Source organism: Schistocerca gregaria, chromosome 1, assembly GCF_023897955.1.
Source record: "Schistocerca gregaria isolate iqSchGreg1 chromosome 1, iqSchGreg1.2, whole genome shotgun sequence".
Taxonomy (NCBI): domain Eukaryota; kingdom Metazoa; phylum Arthropoda; class Insecta; order Orthoptera; family Acrididae; genus Schistocerca; species Schistocerca gregaria.
This window is the reverse complement of record NC_064920.1, coordinates 655,396,635-655,423,128: the sequence shown is the minus strand read 5'-3', so window position 1 is coordinate 655,423,128 and position 26,494 is coordinate 655,396,635. Positions and strand designations below refer to the sequence as shown.

At 38.3% G+C, this 26,494-nt stretch overlaps 1 protein-coding gene across 1 annotated transcript in view; it reads left to right on the top strand.

The window, feature by feature from the left end:
- Positions 1 to 26,494, top strand: part of LOC126361442 (calcium-independent protein kinase C) — a 219,019-nt gene that overhangs the window by 709 nt on the left and 191,816 nt on the right. The gene's annotated exons all lie outside the window — the stretch shown is intronic.

The following is a 26,494-nucleotide window of genomic DNA, read 5'->3' as shown; positions in this document are numbered from 1 at the left end:
TTTCTTATACATATTGGCTTCCATTGTGATTCTGAAAATTTATGTCAATGTCATGGCTAGTTAATATTGTATTGTCATAATAAGTTATTATTTCGTAATAATAAACCCTTGATTTACAGTTGGGAAGTTATCCAGCATTCCTCTGCTTCTTCTTGCCTTTCTTCAAAAAGTTGTTGCTGTTATTTTCTTTGAAATGAAAATGCTATAGTACACCACCTCTCACTACCCTCATAAAATGTCAGTTCTATCAAATATGACATTGGCATGCTTTATTTCTTATATTTTCTGTGTTTATCAAGAGATTCTTATGCCGAGTTAATGTCTTGGTGTTTTGTCCTTGGTATTAATTCTTTTTAAAATTAAAACCATTTTTGTGCTTTAAAGAATATTCACTTGTTGTGAAACCAATGTTTCATTACTTTCCTGTAATGCCATATTTCCAAACCTTTTTGTTCCCCTCCAACTTAAAAAAGTCTTGTTTACTGTCAGCTTCCACGATACATTACATTTTCACCGATTGGAAGTGAACAATACACAATTTTAGTAGTGGCAAGTGCTGTACATCCTGTATGGAGCCTCAGAAGTGAATATTCCCTATTTCAAAGTCTTTTTGCCATGCATTTAGCATAATTTTGGAAGCTGGTTCAGTTAATTGAAACTCAGGTGGTAATCATTTCACTCATGTGTAGTCAGTTTTAATGTTCCATATATAGAGAGATTGAAAATCTTTTCCTTTATGACTTTTTTTAGTACCAAATAAACCCATTTATTTTTACTGGTATTGTTTGACATGTTTTGTTTGCAGTAGTCTTAGCCCAGATATACATTCAGCATCAGATATCCTGTTTCCATTTTTAATACATAAAATGGTACTATCAAGTGCTTAATATTCATTTTTGTATTACAAATGTACTACAGTGCAACAGCTTCTAGAGCACATTGACAAATATAGGTTTTGGTTTGACATGCTCCCTACATTCCTATAGCAACAATTTTTTGTTTTGTGTTGAGTCTTCAGATGTATATGGGAATTTGTCTTCATGCAAAGTGCCCACAGTGAAGCTGATGCCTTTGGTTTTGGCTGACTATTCTGCTTTATTGCCACACAGGTTTGAAGTAAAAAAAATTAGTGAACATCAAGACCAACAAGAAAAGGTCAAGAGGCCATACAAATAGGCACCCTTGATTTCCATTTCCTTGAATATACCAGACCAAGACAGCCATTCAAAACTAACCTCCCAGTGTATTACCAGGTTGTTGTTATATTGCCATTGTGCCAACTGAGATGTGCCATGTGTAACACTGAAAGTGTCTTGAATAACATTTTAGTGTTTACTGTGCAAGGTATCATGCTGAATAAGTCACTAGACAAACATTTTAGAGAAGTGAGATCAAATCCCCTCATTCCAGCCAAACAAATTTACTTTTTCCATAATCTAGGGCTAAATCACTATCTGAGAGGTTCACCTAAAAGACTGCAAACCTCGGTTATAGTGCCCTTAATCCTTTGTTCATGTCTTTTTCTAATGGCCTGTCAGTTGGTAGAACTGTCCGCCCCATTAGCTGAGTGATAAGCGTGGTGGAATGTCATGCCAAGGGGCGCAGGTTTTATTCCTGGCTGGGGCAGAGATTTTTTTCTGTTCAGGGACTGGGTCTTGTGTTGTCCTAGTCATCATCTCCTCATCCTCATTGATACTAAAGTTGCCCAAGTGGCCTCAACTCGAAAGACTTGCACTAGGCCCTAGCCACACGACATTTCATTTCAGTTGGGAGAACTGTGTTTTATATGACAATGATATCTTTTTCCAACTGTCTGGAATGTTAAACTTCTAATAAGGTAGACGGCATAGTGATGTGCAGTAGCATCATTCTGACACGTCTCTAATGTGTGCGATAACGTTCATATGAAATTTTTGTTATTCCATTGCGGTGTCTGGTGTGCCTAATGTGTAGCAAAAACCAAGAGTTGTATTAACCAGGAGATAGCAGTGTGTCTATAAGGGGCTCCAATGACTAACAAAGAGATAGAGGGGCTGGCCAGTACTTACCTCAGCTCAGTACAGCCGATAGAAACACAAAAAACAACCGAAAATTTAAGTTCCTAGCTTTCGGAATAAATGTTCCTTCATCAGGGAGGAGAGAGGGGAAAGAAAGGGAAGAAGGGAAAGTGGATTTAGTTACTCACAACCCAGGTGCTTCATAACCTGGGTTGTGAGTAACTAAATCCACTTTTCCTTCTTCCCTTTCTTTCTCTTCTCTCCTCCCTGATGAAGGAACATTTATTCCGAAAGCTAGGAACTTAAATTTTCGGTTGTTTTTTGTGTTTCTATCGGCTGTACCGAGCTGAGGTAAGTACTGGCCAGCCCCTCTATCTCTTTGTTAGTAATTGTTTCACATCTTTGTATGAGTTTTTCCATTAATTAGTTAAAAATAAAATATGGCGCTTGCAGGATGTAGGCAGGTTCTTTTGTGAAATATATGGAAGATCACTAAGAGCCATGCAAGGAAGCCTAATCATAAAATGATTGAGTAATTAAGGAACAACCATAGTGAAGGCTGCAAATAAAATTGGACTACTTTTTAAGAGCTGTTTCCTATCCATCTTTACATATAGCTTACGTTTCATTAGTATTGAATGTGAAGGGATACTGATGAACTAGCTAATGAGGCACTACTTTACTTCGTCAATTGGAAGACACATTATCTGGTGTTCTGTAAAGTAAGGCTGATTACTATTGATCATTTCTGGCTATACATTGTGTAATAGAAACACATAGTAAAGATTGTGCTGAAAGTGTTTTACCATGGCACTTGCAACTTCTTAGTAGTAGAAGTTCTGCTCAGGCATTCACTGTTTGTGTGTGTCATTTTCAAAAAGTAAGAGCTGTTTGATCATAAAAAGTATATATTAAAAAATAACTTCCATCGACGATTTTAGTTTCCCATATACCAGTTTCACTCTTCCAAGCAATTATCATTCACTTCTAAGCACTTTCCATAATGCTGTGCTAGTTTCTTCCAACTTCTGTGCATAGTCCTCCATATGACAACTCAACTATTAAACAGCAGCTGCCATCTTCAAACCTTTTTCCACCAAGCTGTTGTTTCAAGTGCAAGAAGTAGTAATAGGCACTGAGTGTGAGCTCAGGACTGTAGAGCGACTGTTCAGAAAGATCCCAATGGAAATGCCAAATTTTATCCTTTATATAGGCATTGCCATGGAGGACTGGTATTCTTTGCACATGATTTTTTTTTTATCTTTCCCATGACAGTCATATAAAAATGGTGCATCCAACATCAAGAAATCCATCAGCTAGAGCACCAATAATCAGTAATTATCAGATGAATTTTTCACTTGGTTGCTGTATGATTTCATTGGTGATGATACTACACCTGTCATATTGGTGAGGATACTGGACCTGTCATTCTTTCGTCATTAAACACATATCAATTGCAATGTTTAAAGTCTTGATTTTATTGACATAAAAGTTTTCTGGGTATGGTACCACGTCATAATGTATAAAACTACTGCTGCTGGAGAAAAACCATTATTTTGGTCATGGTTGCAGCGGCCTTCTTCTGGGTCTACTGGTGCGTTGTAGCTGTGCAGGGTCCCTTATATTTTATTGTTACTGTTCACTGCACATGCCATTATGTCATAGTTTTAGAAATATAGTTCGTTTCATTGCTCATTTAAGGAAAAGAAGAGGGAACTTTATTTTAATGGATTATTGCGGTGAAGGGAGAGCATAACTTCTGTTGTCTATTGACTCTTGTGTTATGTGCCATGATTGATGGTCACTGTCGAATGAGAAGTTGGCTCCTGTTTACCAAAATGCCTAAAAGGAGAAACAATTTTACCTATGGTTATCATGGTCAGCTTCGATGATGATGATGCTTGGTTTGTGGTGCACTCAGTTGCACAGTCATCAGTACCCATACAGAGTACCAATTTTGACACAGTACAAGTTGTTTCACAGTCCAATCTAGCCACTGTCTCACATGATGATGGTGATGATGATGAAATGATTAGTACAACACAAACACCCAGTCCCCAGGAAGAGAAAATCCCCAACCCGGCTGGGAATTGAACCCGGGTTTTCTTGATCCAGAGGCAGCAACGCTAGCCACTAGACAACGAGCTGCGGACTCAGCTTTGATGTGAAGTCACTATTTATGAACATGCCATCCTTCAGGTGCATGTCTCGCCGAACTTATACGACCCGGTTGAGTTGTGCCTGACTTCAGTGTACTTAAAATGGCAATGAAAATACTGAGAACAGACAGACAATGTAGCAATGGGTTCTCACCTATCTCCGGTGGCAGCTTACGTATTCATGGAAGCCTTTGAAGCAACGGCTCTTGGTTCAGCTCCTTTATGCCCACATTGTTGATTCAAATATGTGGACGACACATTCGATGTATGGCCTCAAGGTGAAACGGAGCTACACAAGTTTCATGAATATTTGAACAACATGCGCAGGAAGATAAAGTTCACACTTGAAGTAATGAAGAATGGTGCAATTCCATTTCTAGAAGTTGAAGTATACAGGACAATGGAGGGAATACTGGGGCACAGAGTATATCAAAAGCCTACACATACAGACAGGTATCTGCATGCCCAATCCTACCACCACCCAGTGCAGAACAACTCAATCAGCCGTTCTTTAGCAATCTTTGCACATTGTCTGAGCGATGCTCAAAGCATAACACCATAGCTTAAAAGGCTACGCACAACGTTTCTAGCCAATGGTTACAGCCCTAAGTCAATCCACACAGCCTTGTCGACAAATACACGTAAGCAAGAAATAGACTAACTGCAGCCAACAGTGCATTTACCTTATGTGAAAAATGTTACTGATCAAATAGGCAAACACCTTCGCCAGGTTGGAGTACAGCCTGTCTTCTATAGTGCTCGCAGTATCCAGGACATGTTAGGCTCCACTAACGACAAGGCAGATATATTACACACTGCAGACATGTACAAGGTGGAATGCGAATGTGGAGAGGCATCCATTAGCGAGACTGGCAGGCCAATAGCAATGCACATCCAGGAACACTAGTGCTGTATTTGTCTAGGGCAACACAACAAATCTGCAGTGGCAGAGCATCAGCAAGAGTGTGGAAAAGAAATAAAATTCAGTGAAGCCTTTGTGTTGGCCAAGCAGCCGGTTATGACAAAATGCAAAATCAGAGGCCAATAGCAACGCACATTCGAGAATATGAGCACTGTATTCATATTGGGTAACACAACAAATCTGCAGTTGCAGAACATCAGCAAAATTCTGGATAAGAAATAAAATTCAGCGAAGCCTGTATGTTGGTCAAGCAGCTGGTTATGATGAACGCAAAATCAGAGAGGCCATTGAAATACTTAAACACCCTAAGAACATGAATGGAGAGGATGGACTCAGGCTTGCCCCATCTTGGCTGCCAACAATCAGAGCCCAACAGACCGCACTGTCAACACGAGGCACAAGCACTGCTGGCAAGTAACTGCTGCTGCGTGGGCCACGTCCAGTATTTGGTAAATAGGAGCAAAATTCTCATTCGACGGTGGCCACCAATAATGACACACAACACAAGAGCCAATAGATAACAGAAGTTATACTGTCCGTCCACAGCAATAACCTATTAAAATAAAATTCCCTCTCCTCCTTCCTTAATTGACCAATGAAACAAACTATCTTTTTAAAATTATGACATAATGCCATGCCCAGTGAACAGTAATAACAAAGGTAAGGGACACTGCATAGCTAGAATGCACCAGTACACCCAAAAGAAGGCCGCTGCAACTGTGACTGAAATGTTGGTTTTTCTCCAGCAGCAGTAGTTTTATACATTATGACGCGGTAGTATACCCAGAAAACTTTTATGCCGACTGACTCTGCCAACAGAAGCCTATGCAGTTATCTTGATTCTATTGCTTAAACTTTCCTTCACTCTAGTATACTGTAGACCAGTGAATTCCTGGTGAATTTGAGAAACTGTAGAACTTTTTGCACACAAAAATCGAATTACAGCACGCATTGCACGAATAGTGTGTGCAACAATTTTCAAAATCATTTTTGTGTGCTTTCATACATAGTCAAACAACTACTGAACCATGACGAGGAATTCCGTGGCTTCATAAACAATTAATTAGGGTCACAGCAAATCTTCCCCCCCCCCCCCCCCTCCAAGCTGCCAACATTTAAATGTTAACAGACCTTACTTTTTGAATATTCATCTCAGCATTCTGGCATGTTGACAAGTCTCAATGAACCTACCAAGGGTACCTGTACGATAGATTATGGGAGAAGGGGGGGGGGGGTGGCGGCGGCTAGACCAGTGGGTATGGAGTGTTTATAATATTTTGAAAGACAAATGGCGACTTGTAAGTAGCCATAGAAAATTTACAGGTCCGACCCTGTTAAAAACTTGCATAATATCAGCTTTCACATCATTTCCTTAAAGGAAAAACACATGACTACACTATAATTTTTCCTTTACCTGTGAGCTTTGAGGGGGGGGACAAAAGGGATTTCGCTTTGGCACGCTTGCGCACCGCCGCCGCCACCACCACCACCACCACCACCACCACCACCACCACCACCACCACCACCACCACCAGACTTGCTACTTATGCAGTACAATATAGTTGCACACAGGCTAATGACTTAGGTTACAGTAGGTGCATAAATACTTAAATCAGGAATTTTGGATTGATGCCTAAGTTCGTAGTGTTTTTTCCATAAGTTTAATAAATGCAACAGACTTAAGTCATCAAGAATATATTCTCCTTCATAATTTACAACAGTCTGCCAATGATGGGTTAACTTTTTGGTTCTACGACTGTTGAAAACACATGGTTTTAAGGTGAGGATTTCATAAAGCCATGTTCGGAGCACATTTTTATCCAGAAAGGAAGTTCCTTGATGGTTTCATAGAGTGGAAAAAGCGAAAATCTGAGGGCACAACGTCAGCTCAAAAAGATGGTGCAGAATGACTTCCCAACCCTGTTCCAGTATAGTGTTTTTTGACAGTCGAGCAGAATGCATGTGGGCATTATCGTGAAGTAGCATCACTTCATGCAATCTTCCTGGTCATTGTTTATGGGTTGTGTGTGCGAGATATCTCAGTGCTGACAGTAAATTTCAGCAGTGATGCATACACCTTGGGGAAGCAATTCATAGTACACACTGTCGATGTTCCACCAGATGCATAACATTATCTCTTGTAGGTGCACACGGGTCTTTGTAAGGGGAGTGGCTGCTTTGTTTGGGTCTCAACCATTCATTTCTTTTCCTTATGGTAGCATAACGACACCATTTCTCGTCACCAGGAATGATACAGGATAGGAATGGTCAGTGTACTTCGCGAGCCAATTGATGCCAAGCAAGCAGAGATGTGCTTTTAGCCAGCCATTGATTGTTGAAATTAGCACGCACTACCCATACATCCGATTTTTGAATGCTCCACGTTGCATGCAAATGTCAGATGATGATGGAATGACCACAGTTAATCACATTTGTCAGCTCTCGAGTAGTGACCTCGATCATTGTGGATTAATGCATTTAAATGATCTTTATAAAAGCCAGAATGTCTTACTGTACGTGGAGAGTCACTGGTGTCAAAATAATCCTCCTTAAAATGAGAAAACCATTTTCTTGTCCTGATCTGTCCAATGACATTATTTGAATACATGACGAATTTTTCTGGTTCCCTCCACTGCTGTCACCCTTCTATTGAAACCAAACAGAAGTATTCATCTGCATCAATACTCTGCAAACCATCATGAGGTGTACATCAGAGGGTATGTCCCATTGTAACAGCTATTAGGGTTTCTTCATGTTCCATTAACATATGAAGCACAGGAAGAATGAGTGTTTGAATGTCTTGTCTCTGCACATGCAGTAATTATTCTATTCTTATCCTCATGCTCCCTATGTGAGTGGTTCATAGAGGGTTGTAGTATATCCCTAAAGAAATCATTTAAAGCTGATTCTTGAAAATTTGTTAATAGACTTTCTCGGGCTAGTTTACATCTACCAGTGTTAGAAATGTTCTGATGTCTCCACTTGGCATTCCATTTTCTTGCATCCACAACTCCACTAACTGTTTCCAAATGACAAAATGAGTGTATATAAATTCAACTGTGAATTACAAATAAAAAATGGTAGTTGATAAATAAACCTGTAGCAACTAGAATACCAGTATGCAAAATAAAAGGCTACAAACTTATGCACCGACTTAATAACAGTTTTCGGATGAGTTGTGTTTTATGTATTTAATAGCAGTGCTTGAATATTAAGATAAAATTTTGGTAAGTGCGTTTTTTCAGTATGCTTCTGTACAATCTTACTTGGTGAAAGAGAGCACATTGGCAGCCACTGTTGCTAAACTTTAATGATCCTCATTTGCTCTGCCCATAGCGCTGTCATCTACCAATCATCAGTTTTATCAATTTTTTTATCAAAAGATATTCAGCAAAGAATTTATTTAGTTGTTCTGTTATATGGTCATATGCTCAGCTAACTTCTATTTCACTTAATTACAAGCGCTCTGGAACCCGCAACTCTAACCTGTACCAGTTTCTTTCCATTTCTTATTGTTATTTACCCCATGCTCATTCCAAATACTCAATGTTTAACAATTGGATGTTAGAATTGACATCCACAGTGGTTTACTTCTTATTTCTGGGACACTGATGATGCTAAATCACTTTTGTTCTGTTTTTGTTCATAATCCATCAGTTTGTCACTCGCCATTAAATAAATGTACAAATTCATCACCCTATTCAATAACATAGTTCATCGTCTTAACTGCCTTCCTTCCAGAACACAACTGTCACTACTCTACAAGTATTCGAGAAATTGAAAGCTATAGTGAATTGAACACATTTTACTATTTTTCCTGTAGAACCCCACAATGAAGCTCAAATTTATTTATTCGTCTTCATTTTTGGGATAATAACAAGTGTTGCATAGTGTTTACCATACAATGGAAGACAAGAAAATAATGTAAAACACCTGAGGAATGTTTCTTATCAGCCAGCTTACAATAAACTGTTGCAAGAGGGCCCATTACTGATTCACCAACAACAGATTAACTTGATAGTCCTCCATTTCCCTCTCTGTATTTCTTCATGTAATATAATGGTGAAACCATTTACCATGTTTCATTGCACGTATCAGCAATACATTTGCATTAAGAAATCCAGGTAGGATTGCATTTAGCACATTTTAATTATTCATTAGTGTTGTTATTTATCTAAGTGCATCCGATTATTGACAGGTTGTCTGAAATTTTCTGATTTATAGGTTGTGACAAAACCGTTCCAAACATACCTTAATTACATGAGTTAGTGACTTGTGTCTTCTTTCAGCTTTTCTGCAAATAGTGTTTGTCCCAAGCACGACTACACCAGGCACACAAGAAATGGCATTTGGTGTAGTTGGAGTGCAGCCCTAGTGATATGGCAGTAACATTTGAATCCCCATACTCTTCCTGCTGGTACCTCCATTGTCTACTCCTATCAGGATGTTTCTTGTATTTTGATATATTTCTTTTATATTGGTAATGTAGACAACACAAATAGGAGTAAACTTGTTACTGTTTTGTCAAGGGGATGCTTAAAGGCTTGTCTATGAAGTGTCAATGAAAAGTCGCTCTTACATCAGATTGTGAATCAAGAGTGGTGTGGTTGCATTTCTACACTTAAATCAGAATAGCAAAGTAATTAATAGTTAGACATGGAAAGAGACAATGACAGTTCATCATTACCTGCACGCCAATATGGTTGTGCTAGCAACAGCTGTAAAATTCGATATAAAATTCCTGTGGACGTTTTCCACTGACTGCAGTACTCAGTTTGCCTTGCAGGGGCATTATAGCCTAATGACTTTGCTGCTCACTTTTGCTATTAGCTTCAGACATTCATTTGTTTATTATAAGAAAAATCAGCACAAAGTATATGATGAAAATGAATCACAACAGTTACGTTAGAGGCTGTAATTGTCATCCACAGAGAGATGTGGGAGATAGAACTTAATGATTTTTCACCTTCAGCAAAGAATTCATTCACATAAAATTTTTCAGAAGGTTCTTGAACAAGAAGTTCTTGTGGTGAGATACTTGGCAAATTGCAGAGTATATTTTAGAATAAATGACTCTTGCTTTTTTATTCCTGGAGGCACTTCTGTTTACAAGGGAACTGTACATATGTTTCAATGATTCACAGCTGTTGCAAGTCTTGTGTAAACTGAATAGTATTTCCACCAGGCAGCTGCTCACCATCATCAGATGCTACTGACGCATTGCTCCTGTGCTCGCCAATTTATGCGCTGGCTCACTATAGTGGTGCAGGTGTCTGGGGGTCGGGCTATCTTGTCATTGTAAACAAATCATAGAGGACCTTGACATCCAGTCCCCCTCCCCCCCCCCCCCCCCCCCCATGCTGGAGAAACCAGCCATGTTCTTCATGCTGTGGCATTTGAAAAGTGCGGCCACAAGCCACAGACGCCATTTACACAAACGAAGGAAGTGTTGCCATCCAGCTTAACCATCCTGGCTACAATTCCCCATCTGTGTTGACTCATTGTAATCATTTGTCTGCAGCTGACAACGCTTTAGTGCCACCGGGTTCTGTTACTCTGGGGAATTTGAATTCTATGTCTTTGTTAATTAAGTTATTAGTTACATGTATTTTGACCACTTCTTTAGATCTTAATCTCTCCATAGTTTATGTCCTGTGCTAAGACAGTGTTCAGAAACAGCAGATTTTTGTGGTTGACCCAGTCTGGCATGAAACTTATGTTTGTCGCATCTTTCATTAACGGTGCAACACATCTGGTCATCGTAAGATTTTCCGCAGTGGCACAGGATTTTATGTAGTTCTGGTCTCCTTTGATCTAGTCTTTAACTGAACCCAGTATTGTATGCACTGGCACCAGATGGTAGAAGACACATTTTATTCGATGTTCTTGAATAACCCGCCTGTCTTAAAGGGCAGGGCACCAACATTAAACAGAAAAGCTATCCTTCTCGCTGCTCTTGCGATTGCAAGAATTAGTAAAAATGAAGGAAGCACTGCTGTTCCATGTGGCCATACCACAGAGAGTAGGTATTGTCTACATGTCTTCAAAAACATTTAGGTTTCAAAACCAACAAATGAAGCACTTTGCCCTTGAAGTCTCTCATAGAATGGTTAGATACTATAGGACAGGGGTTCCCAACAAAATTTTCTCGAGGTCCCCCTCATTGAGCATGATTGGTACCTTGTCATATTGCAGTATCAAGTACCTAAAAAAAGTCAAATTAAGAGTATTTTTAACGTTTTCTATTTTTGATACTTAGAGAAACCATTGACATAGTCATTATTGAAAAAATATTGAGCTTAAAACTTTTTCAATTTAGCCATCATTGTTATCGTTAAATTTTTGATTATTGCTCAAAATCTTTGTTTTCAAATCATGCAATCTAACGGCATACAGCAGAACTATTTGCCTCTGTCTAATTCTAGTTTTGTGCCAGTGTGTGCTAGTGTCAGTCGGCTCTAGGATGACGCTAGATGCAGAAGTTAGCGTTCGCTAAAGCTCTGCTCATGTAGGAAGCACCCAAAACAAAAAATCTATTATCATACGAAATATATTTAATATATTTTTTATTTTAATAGCATCTTGCGGACCCCTCTGGCATAGCTCACGGACCCCTGGGGGCCCGCGGACCACCTGTTGGGAACTACTGCTATACGAGACAGAGGGCTACCCATAGAAACACAATCAGTGTGCTCAAAATATTGCTTGTTAAATAAGAAGTTGAGGTCCTTTCCCAGCTTAGGCTCTATGAGTTATATTTAGTGAAACTGGCCGAGACACTTGTGTGAACTGAGACACCATAGAAACACGATCTACTGTGCCAGTTGGTCTGAGGCACAGGTTGTTTAGTCACCACATAAAATTTTTTGATTTTTGAATATAGTACTCACATTTCCTTACCAAATAACTCAAAAGAGAAGCCATATATTTTGTTAATGGTATTTGGGGCTCCTATATTACTCACAGTGGGGTGAAGTGAAACTTATTTGTGTATTTTTGACAGAGCATAAATTGTGGTGCAATTAGAGCTTTTACTCTTAAACTTCATTTCAGGTAGTTGGAGTGCCTGTGATGGATTCATTATAACTCATAGGAGCTAAGCTGGAAGTGGACATCCTACATATTTCCAAACACATGCTTTCCTCAACTTACTTTTAATTTAATGATCAATATTTTAAACATACTGATAGTGTTGCCATGGGTAGCCCCCTGTCTCCTCTAGTAGCTAACCTTTTTATGGAAGACTTAAAGAACAATGTGCTTCAGTCGGCTGTTTGAAACCTAAATATTTTTGGAAGATATGTAGATGATACCCAAGCATTTTATTCCCCCAAAAGGGAAGAAACATGGAAAAGTCGCCTTTCTGGATTTCATGGTTCCTTGAAAAGGGATATAGTTCCATGGGACATCATCTGCTTCACAAACCTACACAGACTGATCTATACCTATGAACTACATACTGTCATCAATCATCCCAAAGCAGAAATATATTATTACAAATTCTTGTTCGTAGGACTAGAACTATCTCAGGTTTAGAATGCTTATCTGCAGAGATTAATCATATCACTCTGCGTTCATCCAGAATGGATATTCCAATAATCAGATTGGCAGTGCATTTTGACCAGCATGCACTAAACACCAAGAATTGCCAGAAGAAACAGAGAACTCCAAGAAGAGGGTTTTTCTACCTAATGTTGGTGTCGTGTTCTTTAAGATGACATGCTATTCAAAAAACATTGAAATAAATGTGCCTTCTACCCTCCGACTGTGAGTACAAATAGTGGTGAGTTCTATTAAAAATAACTTAAATCTAAGGAGACCAGTTCCAGTGTGGGAAATCTTACATGGGCCAGGTGTGTCACATTGTTAAAGACATATGTTATGAACATAACCTTTGCGCTGGATTGGATTGGCTAGAAAAATCTGTTATTGCTGAACACTGTCATTATACGAGATACATCAAGACTTATGGAGAGATGAAGATTCTTTCGTCTGCCTCCACATACTGGGACTCCGTGATTAATGAGGCAGTCAAAATACATGTAACTAATGACTTTGTTAACAGACATGGGATTTCAAATTTAAAAAAAAGCATGGGAATCCGCACTGGTGGCACTATTGTGTCATGGATCACAGGCAAACAATTGCAATGAGTTAATACAGAGGAAGAATCTACTACAGTTAAGCAGGGCACTAACAGCTTGCTTGCCAGCATATATAGGGTCTACTTTTTCTGCTCCGCACATGAGAAGAACACATCCATTTCTCTAGCAGGGTGCTCTGGATTTTGATGTTCTTAAAATTCATCCACGACGACCTTGTAGCCCCACCTCCTGGTGCCCGCACTTTCTAGCGAGCCAGCACATACATTGGCAAGCACAACAGCAATACATCAGTAGCATCTGAAGACGATGAGCAGGTGCCTCATGTAAAGAATGTGCTGTTTACACAACACTACCCAACATAGTGCCCAGTATATACTATTTCATGAAAGCCTCAAACAGCACATAGAGAGAGTGTTTTTGTTGTGGTCTTCATTCTGAAAAGTAGTAAGATTCCAAATTAACTATTCCTTGATGATACCTAAAGGTGTGTCGTATCAGCTAAATCCTTCTGTTACTCAAGGCGTGCCATTTTTGTCATTTTATTGACAAATAGCAATTAGGAACTCAGAAAATATCATTCTTGTGCAACAAAACTGGTTTGGTAGTCTCTCAAAGTACTGAGTGCTATTGACCGGTGATGTTAGATTGATTCCACAATTTTAGATTTCCAGAAGGCTTTTCATACTATACCTCACAAGCAACTCATAATCAAATTGCGTGCCTACAGACTATTGTCTCTTTTGTGCGTCTGAATTCTTGGTTTCCTGGCAGAAAGGGCACGTTCGTAGTAACTGATGGAAAGTTATGGAGTAAAACAGAAGCAGTACCTGAAATTCCCGAAATAAGTATTATAGGCCTCCCCTGATCCTAGAGAATGTGTGAGACTTCTTGCTATTTTATGGGTAAGAATTTAAAAAAAAGGAAACATAATTTATTAACAGGAAAATCCCCTACTAGCTTGATACATGAATGAACAAGTGTACATAGTTGTACCTTTTGGTAAAGTTGAATAGAAAAGTCATTTCAGTAGTCAGAACTCACTTTATTATGTATGAAGGTTTGTTACAGAGCACCTTCTGTTGTGGTTGTTCTATTTATTGGCTTGAGGTATTCCTAATGGACTTCGTGTGGAGACGAGAACTGTAGCGCTGTGATTGATGTCGTCACAAGTGCAGCAGAGAGACTGCTGTGCCATGCCCAGCTACAAGGAATATCAGCGACTCTGATATAATGTATAGCAGTAATGTCAACATATATTGAATCTTTTTGTAATAGCATTTTGTTTAATTGGTTAATGTTATAACTGAACTGATGTCAAACATAAGGACGCATGCTAATCTGGTGTCAGATGTATATTCAGTGTGTAATAAAGTCCGACCATAACTTCAAGTTGTTGGAGTACTTATTTAATAGACGTCGGCATCAAATCGAGATTTTAAGACGATTTCATCAAGTTGGGAGTTTGATGAATACAACAGGACAAATGTGTAGTTTATTGGGAACACAGATATCAACACAACTCTCACATCTTGATATACATAAATGATTTAGAATACAATCTGGGCAGTCCTTTCACATTGTATGCAAATGATGCTGTCATTTACCTTCTCATACAGTTATCGGGTGATCAAAACCAATTGCAAAATGTTGTAGACAAGACATCTGTATGGCGTGAAAAGTGGCAATTGATTCTAAACAATGAAAAGTGTGAAGTCATTCATATGAGCATTAAAAGGAATCTGCCAAATATCAGTTAGTCTACACAATAAATCACAAAAATATAAAGGCTGTCAATTCAACTACAACTATATATTTAAATCAATGAAAATAATCAAGTTTTGAACATATAATGTAAGCGGTGGCAGGTACTAAAGTTCGCAAGTTTTCGAAGCCAATGGTGCCTTCTGGAAGTAGGGTTGAAGGGCGAGGACACGGAGTGAAGTAAAAGGGCTAATGAGATTTAGGAAAGGGGGTAGTGTTCAGAAAAGTCACCCAGAAACCGGGATCAGTGGAGACTTATCAGAAGGAATGAGAAGGAAACACTGATTGTTGGGACTGCACTGGATGAGATTTGAAAACCTGAGAGCTTCAATGTGGAAGATACGGTAATATGCAAGAATAAAGTTTCGGCCAAAACATCGTGCACGAGTTAAAAAAGAGCAAAAAGCTAAGTGCATTGTATGTAATAGAGGTGGGTGGGGAAGCGACTAAAAATACAGGTCAGAAAATAGGTCAGGTGGGTGGCGAAAACCAAGGACATGTTGTAGCACTGGATCCATCTGCGGAGTTCTGAGAAACTGGTGTCTGGGGGAAGAATTCAGATGGCATGTGTGATAAAACAGGCACCAATGTTATGACTGCCATGTTTTAGAGACTGCTCCACATCAGGACATTGTGTGTTGCTAGTATACACCCTCTGCCTTTGCCCATTCATCCGAACTGATGACTTGGTGATGGTCATGCCGATATAAAAGGCCAAACAGTGTGTACATATCAGTTGGCATACGACGTGTCGTTTCACAGGTGTGTCTTCCTTTGATAGTACATGTTTTTCAAGTTACATGGCTGGTTATATGTGGTGTAGTTGGCGGTAGGAGGGTGCATAGGGCAAGTCTTACAGCAGGGCTGTCACAGGGGTGTGGTGAGCAAAATGTTGGACATGATTTTAGGAAGTCGTGGCCTTGTCGAAGTAGTTGATTAATACATTCGAGGCCAGTATAATACTGAGTAACAAATGGTGTACTCGTAAATTGTTTTTTGGGGGGATCAGAAGTATCAGTATTGTATATGATAACCTTGGAAATCTGCTTTTGATCTAGGCTGGTGGGGTAATTACGTCCAGTGAATGCTGAGGTGAGAGTGATGGTATATTGCTGTAAAGTCTGCATCTGAGCAAAACATTTGCCTCAAATGCCAAGGCTGTATAGGAGGATACGTTTGATAGGGAAAGGATGATAGCTGTTAAAATTTAAATACTGTTGTTTGTTAGTTGGTTTAATGTGAACAGAAGAGTGTAGCTGACCTTCAGTGAGCATGAGATCAACATAGAGGAAAGTGGCATGTGATTCAGAATAGGATCACGTTAAATTTAATTTGAAGAATGTAGGTTGCAGTAGGTACTGGGAGATGAAGCATCTTGCACAGGATAGAGTAGCATGGAGAGCTGCATCAAACCAGTCTCAGGACTGAAGACAACAACAACAACAACAACATCTAGAGATTCCAAGAATTTTAACAGGTCAGCCACATCATGAGTCCATATGACAAAGATGTCATCAACATATCTAAACCAAACCAGAGGCTGAAGGCGAATGGTTTCGTAAAAGCCCCCTTCAAGCGAGCCACGGAAAGTTTGCATAGGAATGAGCCATTCTGGTTCTCATGGCTGTGCTCCTAATGTATTTACCAGAGGCTAAAGGTGAATGGATTCGTAAAAGCCCCCTCCAAGCGAGCCACGGAAAGTTTGCATAGGAATGAGCCATTCTGGTTCTTATGGCTGTGCTCCTAATGTATTTGTATGTCTGCCCCTCGAAGGTTAAGTAGTTGTTGGTAAGGATAAAGTGATGACATCTTTGTCCCCAAACATCAGTTGCTCAGAACTCTGCAGGTGAGAACTGGCACAACAACATGTGCTTGGTTTTTACCACCCACCTGGCCCTAATTTACATTAACTTCTTTGGTCTCAGCATGTCTTCACAATAACTGTTCCTTCCTTCGTTTCCTTTTATCTTTCATTTTCTGACCTTTCTATTTTTTGCCACTCCCCCCACCCACCTCCATCACTTACAATGCACTTAGTTTTTCACTCGTGCGTGACGTTTTGGCAGTAACTACCTTTGTGCATGTTACCCTATCTTCCACATTTTAAGATGTAAGGTTTTCAGATCTCACGCAATGCAGTCCCCAACAATCAGTGCTTCCTTCTCATCCCATCTGGTAAGTTTCCCCTGATCCAGGGTTCTGGGCGACTTTTCCGAACACCACCCCTTTTCCTGAACCTCATTGGTCTTCCTTCGCCTTCAGCCCTTCTTCCATAAGAAAGTGCCACTGGCTCTGAAAACTTGCAAACTTTAATTTATTTTATGTGTGTGTTCTCCAGTCACAGCTTGGTGAGTAGATTTTTTATCTATTCACCTCAACTACATTCTTAGGGATTACAATTATGAGTAACTTAAATTGGAACAATCACAGAAATAATGTTGCGGGGGAAAGCAAATCGAACCAAACACTGCAATTTATTGGCAGAATACTTAGAAAATGCAACAGGCAGCTACTAAGGAGACTGCTTACACTACACTTGTTCACCCCCTGCTGTATATTGTTGTGTGGTGTGGGTTCCACATCAGATAGGATTGTTGGAGGACACTGAGAAGGTTGAAAGAAGGGCAGCTAGTTTCATGTTATTAAGTTTAGTGAGTGGTGCAGTCCTTTTATATGTGCTAGTTAATAAGACACATGAGGTAGTATGGGTACTGTGATGATGATATAAGAATTCATTAACACTTGAACAGTGACTACACTAAGTTTGTGAGTGATTTCCACTAACTGAAAGGCTTTCTGAATTGTCATTGGCATTTGAGAACTCACAAAACGATACTATGGATCATAAAAAGTGAAAATAAACAAATATCTTTCATCTTTGCCCGTATGACTGTAAACAGTATTTGGAAAGTGAAGCCAGCAGCATTCGTTTCCTGGATAAGATTCCAAATATGAAATTTCCAATAAATCTTTCAGCCTGTTTTCAAACAAAGATCTCTAAAATTTTATGCTTTGCTAATTTTTTGTTGAACAGTGGAAAGTCCAGGTTGGAATACCAACAAAATTTATTATGACAAGGATAGACTGCTATTCAGTGTAAAGATGATACACTGAGTTGCAGACAGGCATGATGAAAAGTCTTATTACATGTAAGCATTCCACCTAAGCGTTCAGAAAAGAGAAACGCACACACATTCATATAAGCTAGCACACCTCACACATACATGACCACTTCTACGGCCACTCTAGCCAGGCTTGTATCTAACAGTCTTTTCATCATGCCTGGCTGCAATTTAACATGTCATCTCTATGGTGAGTAGCAGTCTACTCTTTTCATAATATTGTTGATTTTTTATTGATCTAGATATATTAAAATGCTACTTTTAAAAAGGTCCTGTGTGTGAAATTTTATGCGCAGTCCCCCCCTGACCCCCCTCTGCCCCCCCCCCCCCCCAAGAGCTTTTACGTCAGTACCTTATTTGCTAAATCATGTATGTTGAAATTCCATGTTCTTAATTCTCGCACTTGTGATGATATCATAATTGTTAATGACACAACCTGTTTAGTCCAATGACATCTACAGCACAGTTACAGCTAATTCTAATTATATTCTCCATTTTACTGTATTTCATTTAATTTTGACGCCTGCATCATGTTGATCAATTTTCAACAATCATCCACTTACTTAAGTTCATTGTTTCTTCTTCTTGTTTATGGCTTTAAATCATTTCGTTCACTGTATTTAAAGTCTGTACTTGTTCATATTTGAAATCTGTGGCTCATTAAATCTGAATGTATTGTTACTGATTTTATCTCTCTGTAACGTAATGTCCAGCTTTATTCTAATCTTACCAATCAGCTTTAAGGCACACTTTCCAACAATTTCTTTGTTGTTTCATAGAATATAATGAATTGTAAGTAGACAGAATGGCTGACCATCACTTACCTTCAGAAAACAAATATACGAATACCTCTATAATTCATAAGCACTTTAATTAGAAAATAGTTATCCTAGCTTTGGGGACTTTATCTCCCATTTTCAGGAAGGAAAAAGAGATTGGTAGGGGAAATTTGGAATAGGGGGCCAGTCTTTTGCACCCAAGTTTCCAAAAATACTTATTTTCTGAAGTCTCAGAGAGACAATATCTTTGAAAAATAGATGTCTCTTTATATTGATTAATAAGATCATGTTAGGTGTTTAGAAAGTAACTAGTGCCCTTCACCACACCTTTTCACTTTATCTCGCACTCTCATTCCATTGTCTCTTTCATTGAGACAGTTGAACAAGGATAGGGATGGAAATTGGTTGTAGCCTTTTCAAAGTAAACTTCCCATCTTTTCTTGGGTTATGGTGAATAATTCAGTGAAACACACAAAATGTGAATCATGATACATGGGCAGGAATTTGAACCCACTCTTCCTGAATGCTGATTCTGTGATTCATGATAGCATGAACTCATTCTAATTTTTTAGACTTCCTTTGTCATACAATGTACTCTTTGGCCCTTTCTGCTAAAAAAAAAGTAGATTGAAACACTTTTTATAATAATAGATGGAAAAAAGTCTATAAAATAGTGAAGTATGTCATGGGAGGTCCAGAAATTCACTCCAATAATACCACGATCTTCAGATTGAGATTGTACTCTCAATTGAAGTATCTATATAGTGCAGAGATCACAGTCCCCTTAGAGAAAAATATATGAATGGCCGACCATCACGTACCTTCAGAAAACAAATATACGAATATCTCAACAATTCATAAGCACTTTAATTAGAAAATATTTATCCTAGCTTTGGGGACTTTATCTCCCATTTTCAGGAAGGAAAAAGAAGAGCGGCACATTTCGTACCAGGGTTATTTGATAAGCATGATAGCGTTACGGAGATGTTTAGCAAACTCAAGTCGCAGACTGTGCAAGAGAGGCACTCTTCATCGCGGTGTAGCTGGCTGTCCAGGTTTCGAGAGGGTGCGTGTCTGGATGAGGTATAAAATATATTGCTTCCCCCTACTTATACCGCCCGAGGAGATCACAAATGTAAAATTAGAGAGATTCGAGCGCGCACAGAGGCTTTCCGGCAGTCGCTCTTCCCGCAAACCATATGTGACTGGAACAGGAAAGGGAGGTAATGACAGCGGCACGTAAAGTGCCCTCCGCCACACACCGTTGGGTGGCTTGCGGAGTATAGATGTAGATGTAGATGTAGATGAAGACATCTTGAAAAGAAATACAAATTTCCTACAGTTTATAAATAACTGATTGCATATTTGCAGAAGTTACTACATCACACATTTATTTTTTCTTTTATTTTCATTGTTTTTAACTGTTGTAATGGCTGCTCGTTCAATAACCACACAATTTACACCATGTTCAATAACTTACGCTATGTTCGATAACCACACAAGCTGATAAAAATTAATTGGACACCCATTAGTGTACATTAATATGGAGAGTACCCTTTGCCTTTGATGACTTGAAATCAGCCGAGGGCACATTCACTGAGGTGTCTGAATGTCTGTGGAGGAATAGTGCAGCTTATTCTTCCTCAAAAGCCTAAATAGAGAATGTAGCAACTGGAACACTGGAGTATGGGGCAAAGTCAACATTATAACTCATCTGAAAGGTGTTCCATTAGATAATATAGGGTCTCAGGGCTTGTGACAAGATGCATTTCATGCTAATATAATCAATCATAGTCTCCAAACAGTTGCTGTACTCTACATAGAACAAAATATTCTAAACTGTGTTCATATCATTCCAGATTTAACATTTTGTAGAGTATGATAAGGGGATCATACCATAACCATTCTCATACTGTAACACCACCTCCTCCATACTTCACTGTTGGCACTGCATACAATGACAGGTAACATTCTCCAGGCATTCGCCAAATTCAAACCATTCCATCGGACTGCCCCAAGGTGTAGCATCATTCATAAGTCTAAATAACTCGTTGCAGTCATCCACTGTCTAGTGGCGTCACTCTGTACGCCACCTCAAGCATTGCTTAACATTGACCATTGTCCTGCATTCTTTTTAAATGCCTGCGCGCAGTCAGTGTGCCAGCTGGACTGCTGGTAGTTCTTTGGAACTCATGAGCGATATATGAGGTCTGCCTGGTCTTATATTAGTTCTGGTTGCACCTTTGCATTCCCACTTCACAGTAATCACCAGCTGTCACCTTTAGAAGGGTTGGAATGTCCCTAGTGGATTTGTTATGGAGGTGACATCCAATTACCAGTCCATGTTCGAAGTCCCTGAGCTTTTTTGACTGACCTTTTCTGCTGTCACTGCACCCTCTTTTACTGGCAGGTCTGCCATTTGTGACAACTGCTGGTCAATTCTACATTACATCGAGGTGTCCAGATACTTTTGATCAGGTGGTGTAAATATTTTTTCACAGTAGCATTGCTGCAGGAATTACAAATGAGCAGTGGTCAGTCATGGTGAAGGTGACAAAAAATAGAATAGAAAAGACATGTACAAATTTTGTTTTTGTTCATTATATGTTGTGCCATCTTTTAAGAATGCTATTTTATAATGTGAAGGTGGGGTGAATCACTGAACAGATTCCATGATAATCAGTCATTCTTATAATCGTGATGTTAATAGATTATATGTTCTAGTGTTTTAAATGTAGACAGTAACAGTACCAATTTAGCATCTTAATTATTTTAGGTGTACATTTTCGTGGAGCCCCATTACTTCCGAGAAGAGCGATGTCTTGCTGAAGTTTCAGGCACGTTTAATTCAAATCTCACCTCAGTGAGGTAATGAAACAGTAAGTTTATTGGAATCATGTGCAGGAGCCGACTCTTCTGATAGGTTTCTGGTAGCTTTTTAAGTACTTCCAGTTTCCTTCAGATGACCTGTCTGAGGGTCTCACTGTTTATGTCTGAAGGAGCTACAAGTAGAGTGCTGTTGCTAGTGAGTTTTTTGTTGATAGGTCATTGTGCCTATTGCTTAAAAACTCATATACTTGGACTACCTCCTTGAAATATCACTAATAAGCCTGCATTATAATGTGTAACTCCCCAATTAGTGACCTTATTAAAGGGCTAAAACTAGACCAAAGAAAGTGAAGTATGACAGTGATTGCTGTAAACTACATCTGTGTCCATAACTACTTTCTCAAACAATTGCAATTGCTGTTTCCATGGTTACAAAATTATGAATGATGTTCTGTTATCACATTGTTACTCACTATAAAAATAAAAACATTAAATAATAGTTCTACATCTTGTACTTTTGTCAATAACCCACAAAATTATTTATTTCGAGGATTACCTCTGAAATGGATGGACACATTGAGTGGCATTTGTGGTGTCATGGGCATCATCCTAAGTCGTCGTTCATAGAAATACTGGTTGTGTTGTTGATTCCCAGAATGTTTCACAAATGCAAACTAATTTAATTGACCTTTCCAGAGAAACTCGCCCTCCTCCTCTATTACTTACATTATGACTTTCATTTTGAGATCCATTGGATTTGAAAAAAACTACAGTAGCTCCTAATAGTCCGGTTTTTATAGTATTAAAAACACTATATTTGGCAGTCAGATAACAATGACCAGAAGGTTGCATATTTTGTAAGTGTGTTATTAATAGTTTGTTGTACATTAAATGACTGCATTTCAGAGAAGCAATGTTGAAATCACCATCTGGCCACCCTAATAGAGGTATACTTGGTTTTCTTAAATAACTTGTGACTATTGAATGAAATGACAACCATGTCCTTTCCTTCATTCTTCACTGCTGAGTATTTTATCTCATATGACTTTGATAATAACAAGGCATTAAATTCTTACTTTCCTTACATTCATCAGTGGGTTGCAGTCTTCTTGACACTGGTATGCATGGAACGTTTAACAAAATAAAATCTGTTGCATTAATGGTGGTGAGTTAATAAATATACTTGTTTCAATAATTACATGCCCATACAGCAAAATTTATATAATGTGTATGCAAGTTGTTTGGGAGGTACTGTATCATAAGGGATCTGACTTTTGTTTATTACATGTTCATAGGTGTATTCACAACAGTACTGGAATTTTATAATGAATGGTAAACTGGTAGGAGCATCTAGTCAATGAATACAGGTAAAGAATGTGCTAGCTATTGTTCCTTTAGTGGGAATTGTAGACATTTCATAATGTGTCTTCTTTGCTAAGATGAAACATTTCATTTTATGAACTGTCTTTTCTTATTACATGTTATTCATAGAGAAAAACATACTGATTACTTTGAGGAATGGTGTGATGGTATGTCTGCTGAAACAGTGTGCAGTCACAATTCTGAGTAAAAGCACATTTATTTGATGATGATGGAGATATACAAGATCTGAATTATAGAAGAAGTGTCATACTTTCTGTGTGCACTATTATCCCTCTGCCTTTGTTGTCAGGCTCACTAAACAATTTTTACTTATCCTTCACAGTAGATATGTTTATGTTGATAACTACTTTCAGTTTACAGTTGTTCGTGGATAGGAAAAATGAAGAACTTATATGTGTCTTTATCTTAAATCTTCTCATATACATCCTTGAGATGTTTTTCTTCACTTTTATGAGATGCAGAAGAGAGAGATTTACTGCAGGGTAAATAGTAATTCTGATTTGTTAAGAGATTGTGAGTAATACAAAATTGCTGTCATATATTTCATACTGATCTTCATGCTGCAGACACCAGCATTTTAAACCTTTCATACTCTGATTGGTATTTGTTTTTCTACTTTGAAATATCCTGTAATGGAAGTGGAGTATATAGGAGACATGAGTACTGTCACAGCATTGTTGTAATTGACTGTGTGCTTGAGTATTTCCAATATTGTGATCATTTCATAATGATATAATATTTATTTAAAAAAATGTGATCATAACTTTTGTTGTAAGGTGAGAAATGTTTTATCCATTTTTGTAAAGCTTGTAAATATTTCGTGTAAATATATCCTTGTTATTAAAACTGTAACATGGCTTGATTTGTGATGGTTTAACCAGTGAATGTTTCTTTCTGCCTAGCATGCACCTAACAATTAACTGAAAGACCAGGATAAGTTTTCTTGCTTTTGTTATGCATTTCACAGTAGAAACTAGTCCTCTTTTATTAGTTGCAGAGAAATGTATATGTGTGCTTGTACCTCGGAAATAGGTCATGGCTGTGGGAACTGTTGTACAATATTTTTGAATAAAAGATTTTGTTTGCATTTTTGTTTTATTGCTTCTTTTCCTTTTGTTTCCTTTAAGTTGATCCTATTTTTAATTGGAATGCCTTAGACTAACAATAATGATAATGGTTTTTAAATATAAAAGCAGGTTTGGGGCACATAGGCAGCAAATCAAAGCTGAATGGTGATATGTAAAGTGAATTTTGATGCAACAGTTCACTGACAGTGTTTATGTAGAGACCAGTCTTGTTTACCTTAAATTATTTCCCTTGAACCTCTGTTAATGTGGACGGACTGAACTCCAAACGATCTTCCAGATGTAAATTGTACTTTTCTAGGCATAAATTAATATTGTTCTTCATTTTTTGCAGAGTTTTACAGGGTATTTGGGGAAAAAAATGGTTTGCTGATACATGTCTTGCTTAGGCACCATTCTAGAAAAATCATTAAATGGTAGTGTGTATATAAGTGCAGAGAGAACGTCTCTTTTTTATCCTTTACTTATACATCTGCAGTTCGTGCAGTCAGCATTGTGACATAAGCACATGATATTTTGGGTCAATATGGTTAAATGTTTTGATACAGTAAATTTCACTACTAGTGAATGGCTTCAGATGTTCGGAACACTATTAAGACTGTGCCTTATTCCACACTTAGAAGAAAATACTGTCATTGTTTTAATTATCAGAACTGTGCGCAACCATCATGACTTACACACAAAATTTAGTTACATGTTATTTTCAAGACTCGTTTGCACTTTCCCCTCACCACTCCTATGTACAGAATTTAAATTATCTAATATTTCCCATTACATGACATTGTGTTACCATCCCTTAGGACAGAAATGGGTGTACTAGATATTGTCATGAGTTCAATTCTAAGCATTATCTTACACACAACGGGTTTTTAGAAATAAAAGGAGATGATCACTGTGCTCATTTGGTGTAAAACTATGAGTATATGGGTCAAAAGCTAACATACCAAACACTCAATCACAACAAAAACATTCCAGTTTCTGGAGGAGTTGTAACATTTAGTATTAAAGAACATGAAACATTCCAAATACAAATTATATGGAGGCAATCAAATGAAAATGAGGTAGATGGAAAAAATAAGTAAGCTGGTTAATACTTCAGACCCTAATAGTCATAACTGTTAATAATTTTACCCCACTGTGAGACATGACAGTAAATGCCTCTATGGAAAAAAATTTGTGGTTACCTACAGAACCTCGGTTGTATCCAGGCATGCACCTCTTCATCTGAAACAAACCAACAGCCATGAATGCGTATCTTCAGGGCTCCAAAAATATCGAAATCAAATGTGGAGAGATCAAGACTGTATGGAGGATGTGTAAGGACTTCCCAGTGAAAATTCTGCAGCATAGTCAAAATAACCTTGGCAGTGTATGCACCCACCCACATGTTGCCCAGGTTGTTTCAATTATGCTGCAAAAGTTTCGCTTGGAAAACCTTTCATGTCCTCCATACAGATCTGATCTATCACTGTACAATTTCTGTATTTTTAGAGCCCTGAAGGAAGACATTAATGGCCATTGATTTGCTTCTGATGAAGGGGTGCATGCCTGGATACAGTCATGGTTCCACAACTGTGAGGATTTGTCCATGAAGGCATTGACAGTCTTGTCTTACAGTGCAATGTATGTATTAACAGTTAAGATGATTACTTGTGACATAATAAACAGTTTACTTACTTTTTTCCATCGGTATCACTTTCATTTGAGTGCCCCATGTATAAAAGAAGCCCATAAGTACATGTAGCTAATGTTTATTGGAATTGTTCGCAGCATTTTCAAAGGATTATATTTAAGATGCTGTACTAAAAGCTCAGCAAAACTGTCAAGTGCTAAGCTGTTAGATACAGTAATCAGAATTTGCATTGGAAAAGAGCTGTTCAGAGGAAACAAATTGCACTAGGTGTGGATTAGAAAAGTAGAATGTTTGCAAAGATGCAGGACTAACAAACAAATACGGAACACACAGAAGATGTAATTATGTTTCACACTCAGTTGAAGACAATGTACTGTAGATTTCAATGTATGTTTTCAATTACTTATGGTGTACTACTTTTTTCAGTTTTCATGGTGGTATTGCAAAGTAAACCCTCATCATTACTATGTACTAGTTTCCCTTTTAGTTCAGCAACTTCTCTTTGTAGAAAGTCTAAATTGTAATTCATGTTAAAAGTGAAACAGCAGTCAGTAGAGTGTACTAAGCAGACTTCTCTCTTTTTTTTTTTTCCCTAGCAACTACAGTACACCATTCTGACTTTTACAAGTTGATGCAAAATGCAACATAGATTCCTCACAGCTTTGATGGTATGTTGTCATATATTGATTCACTCTTGCTAAAACAAGACTGAAGGTGAA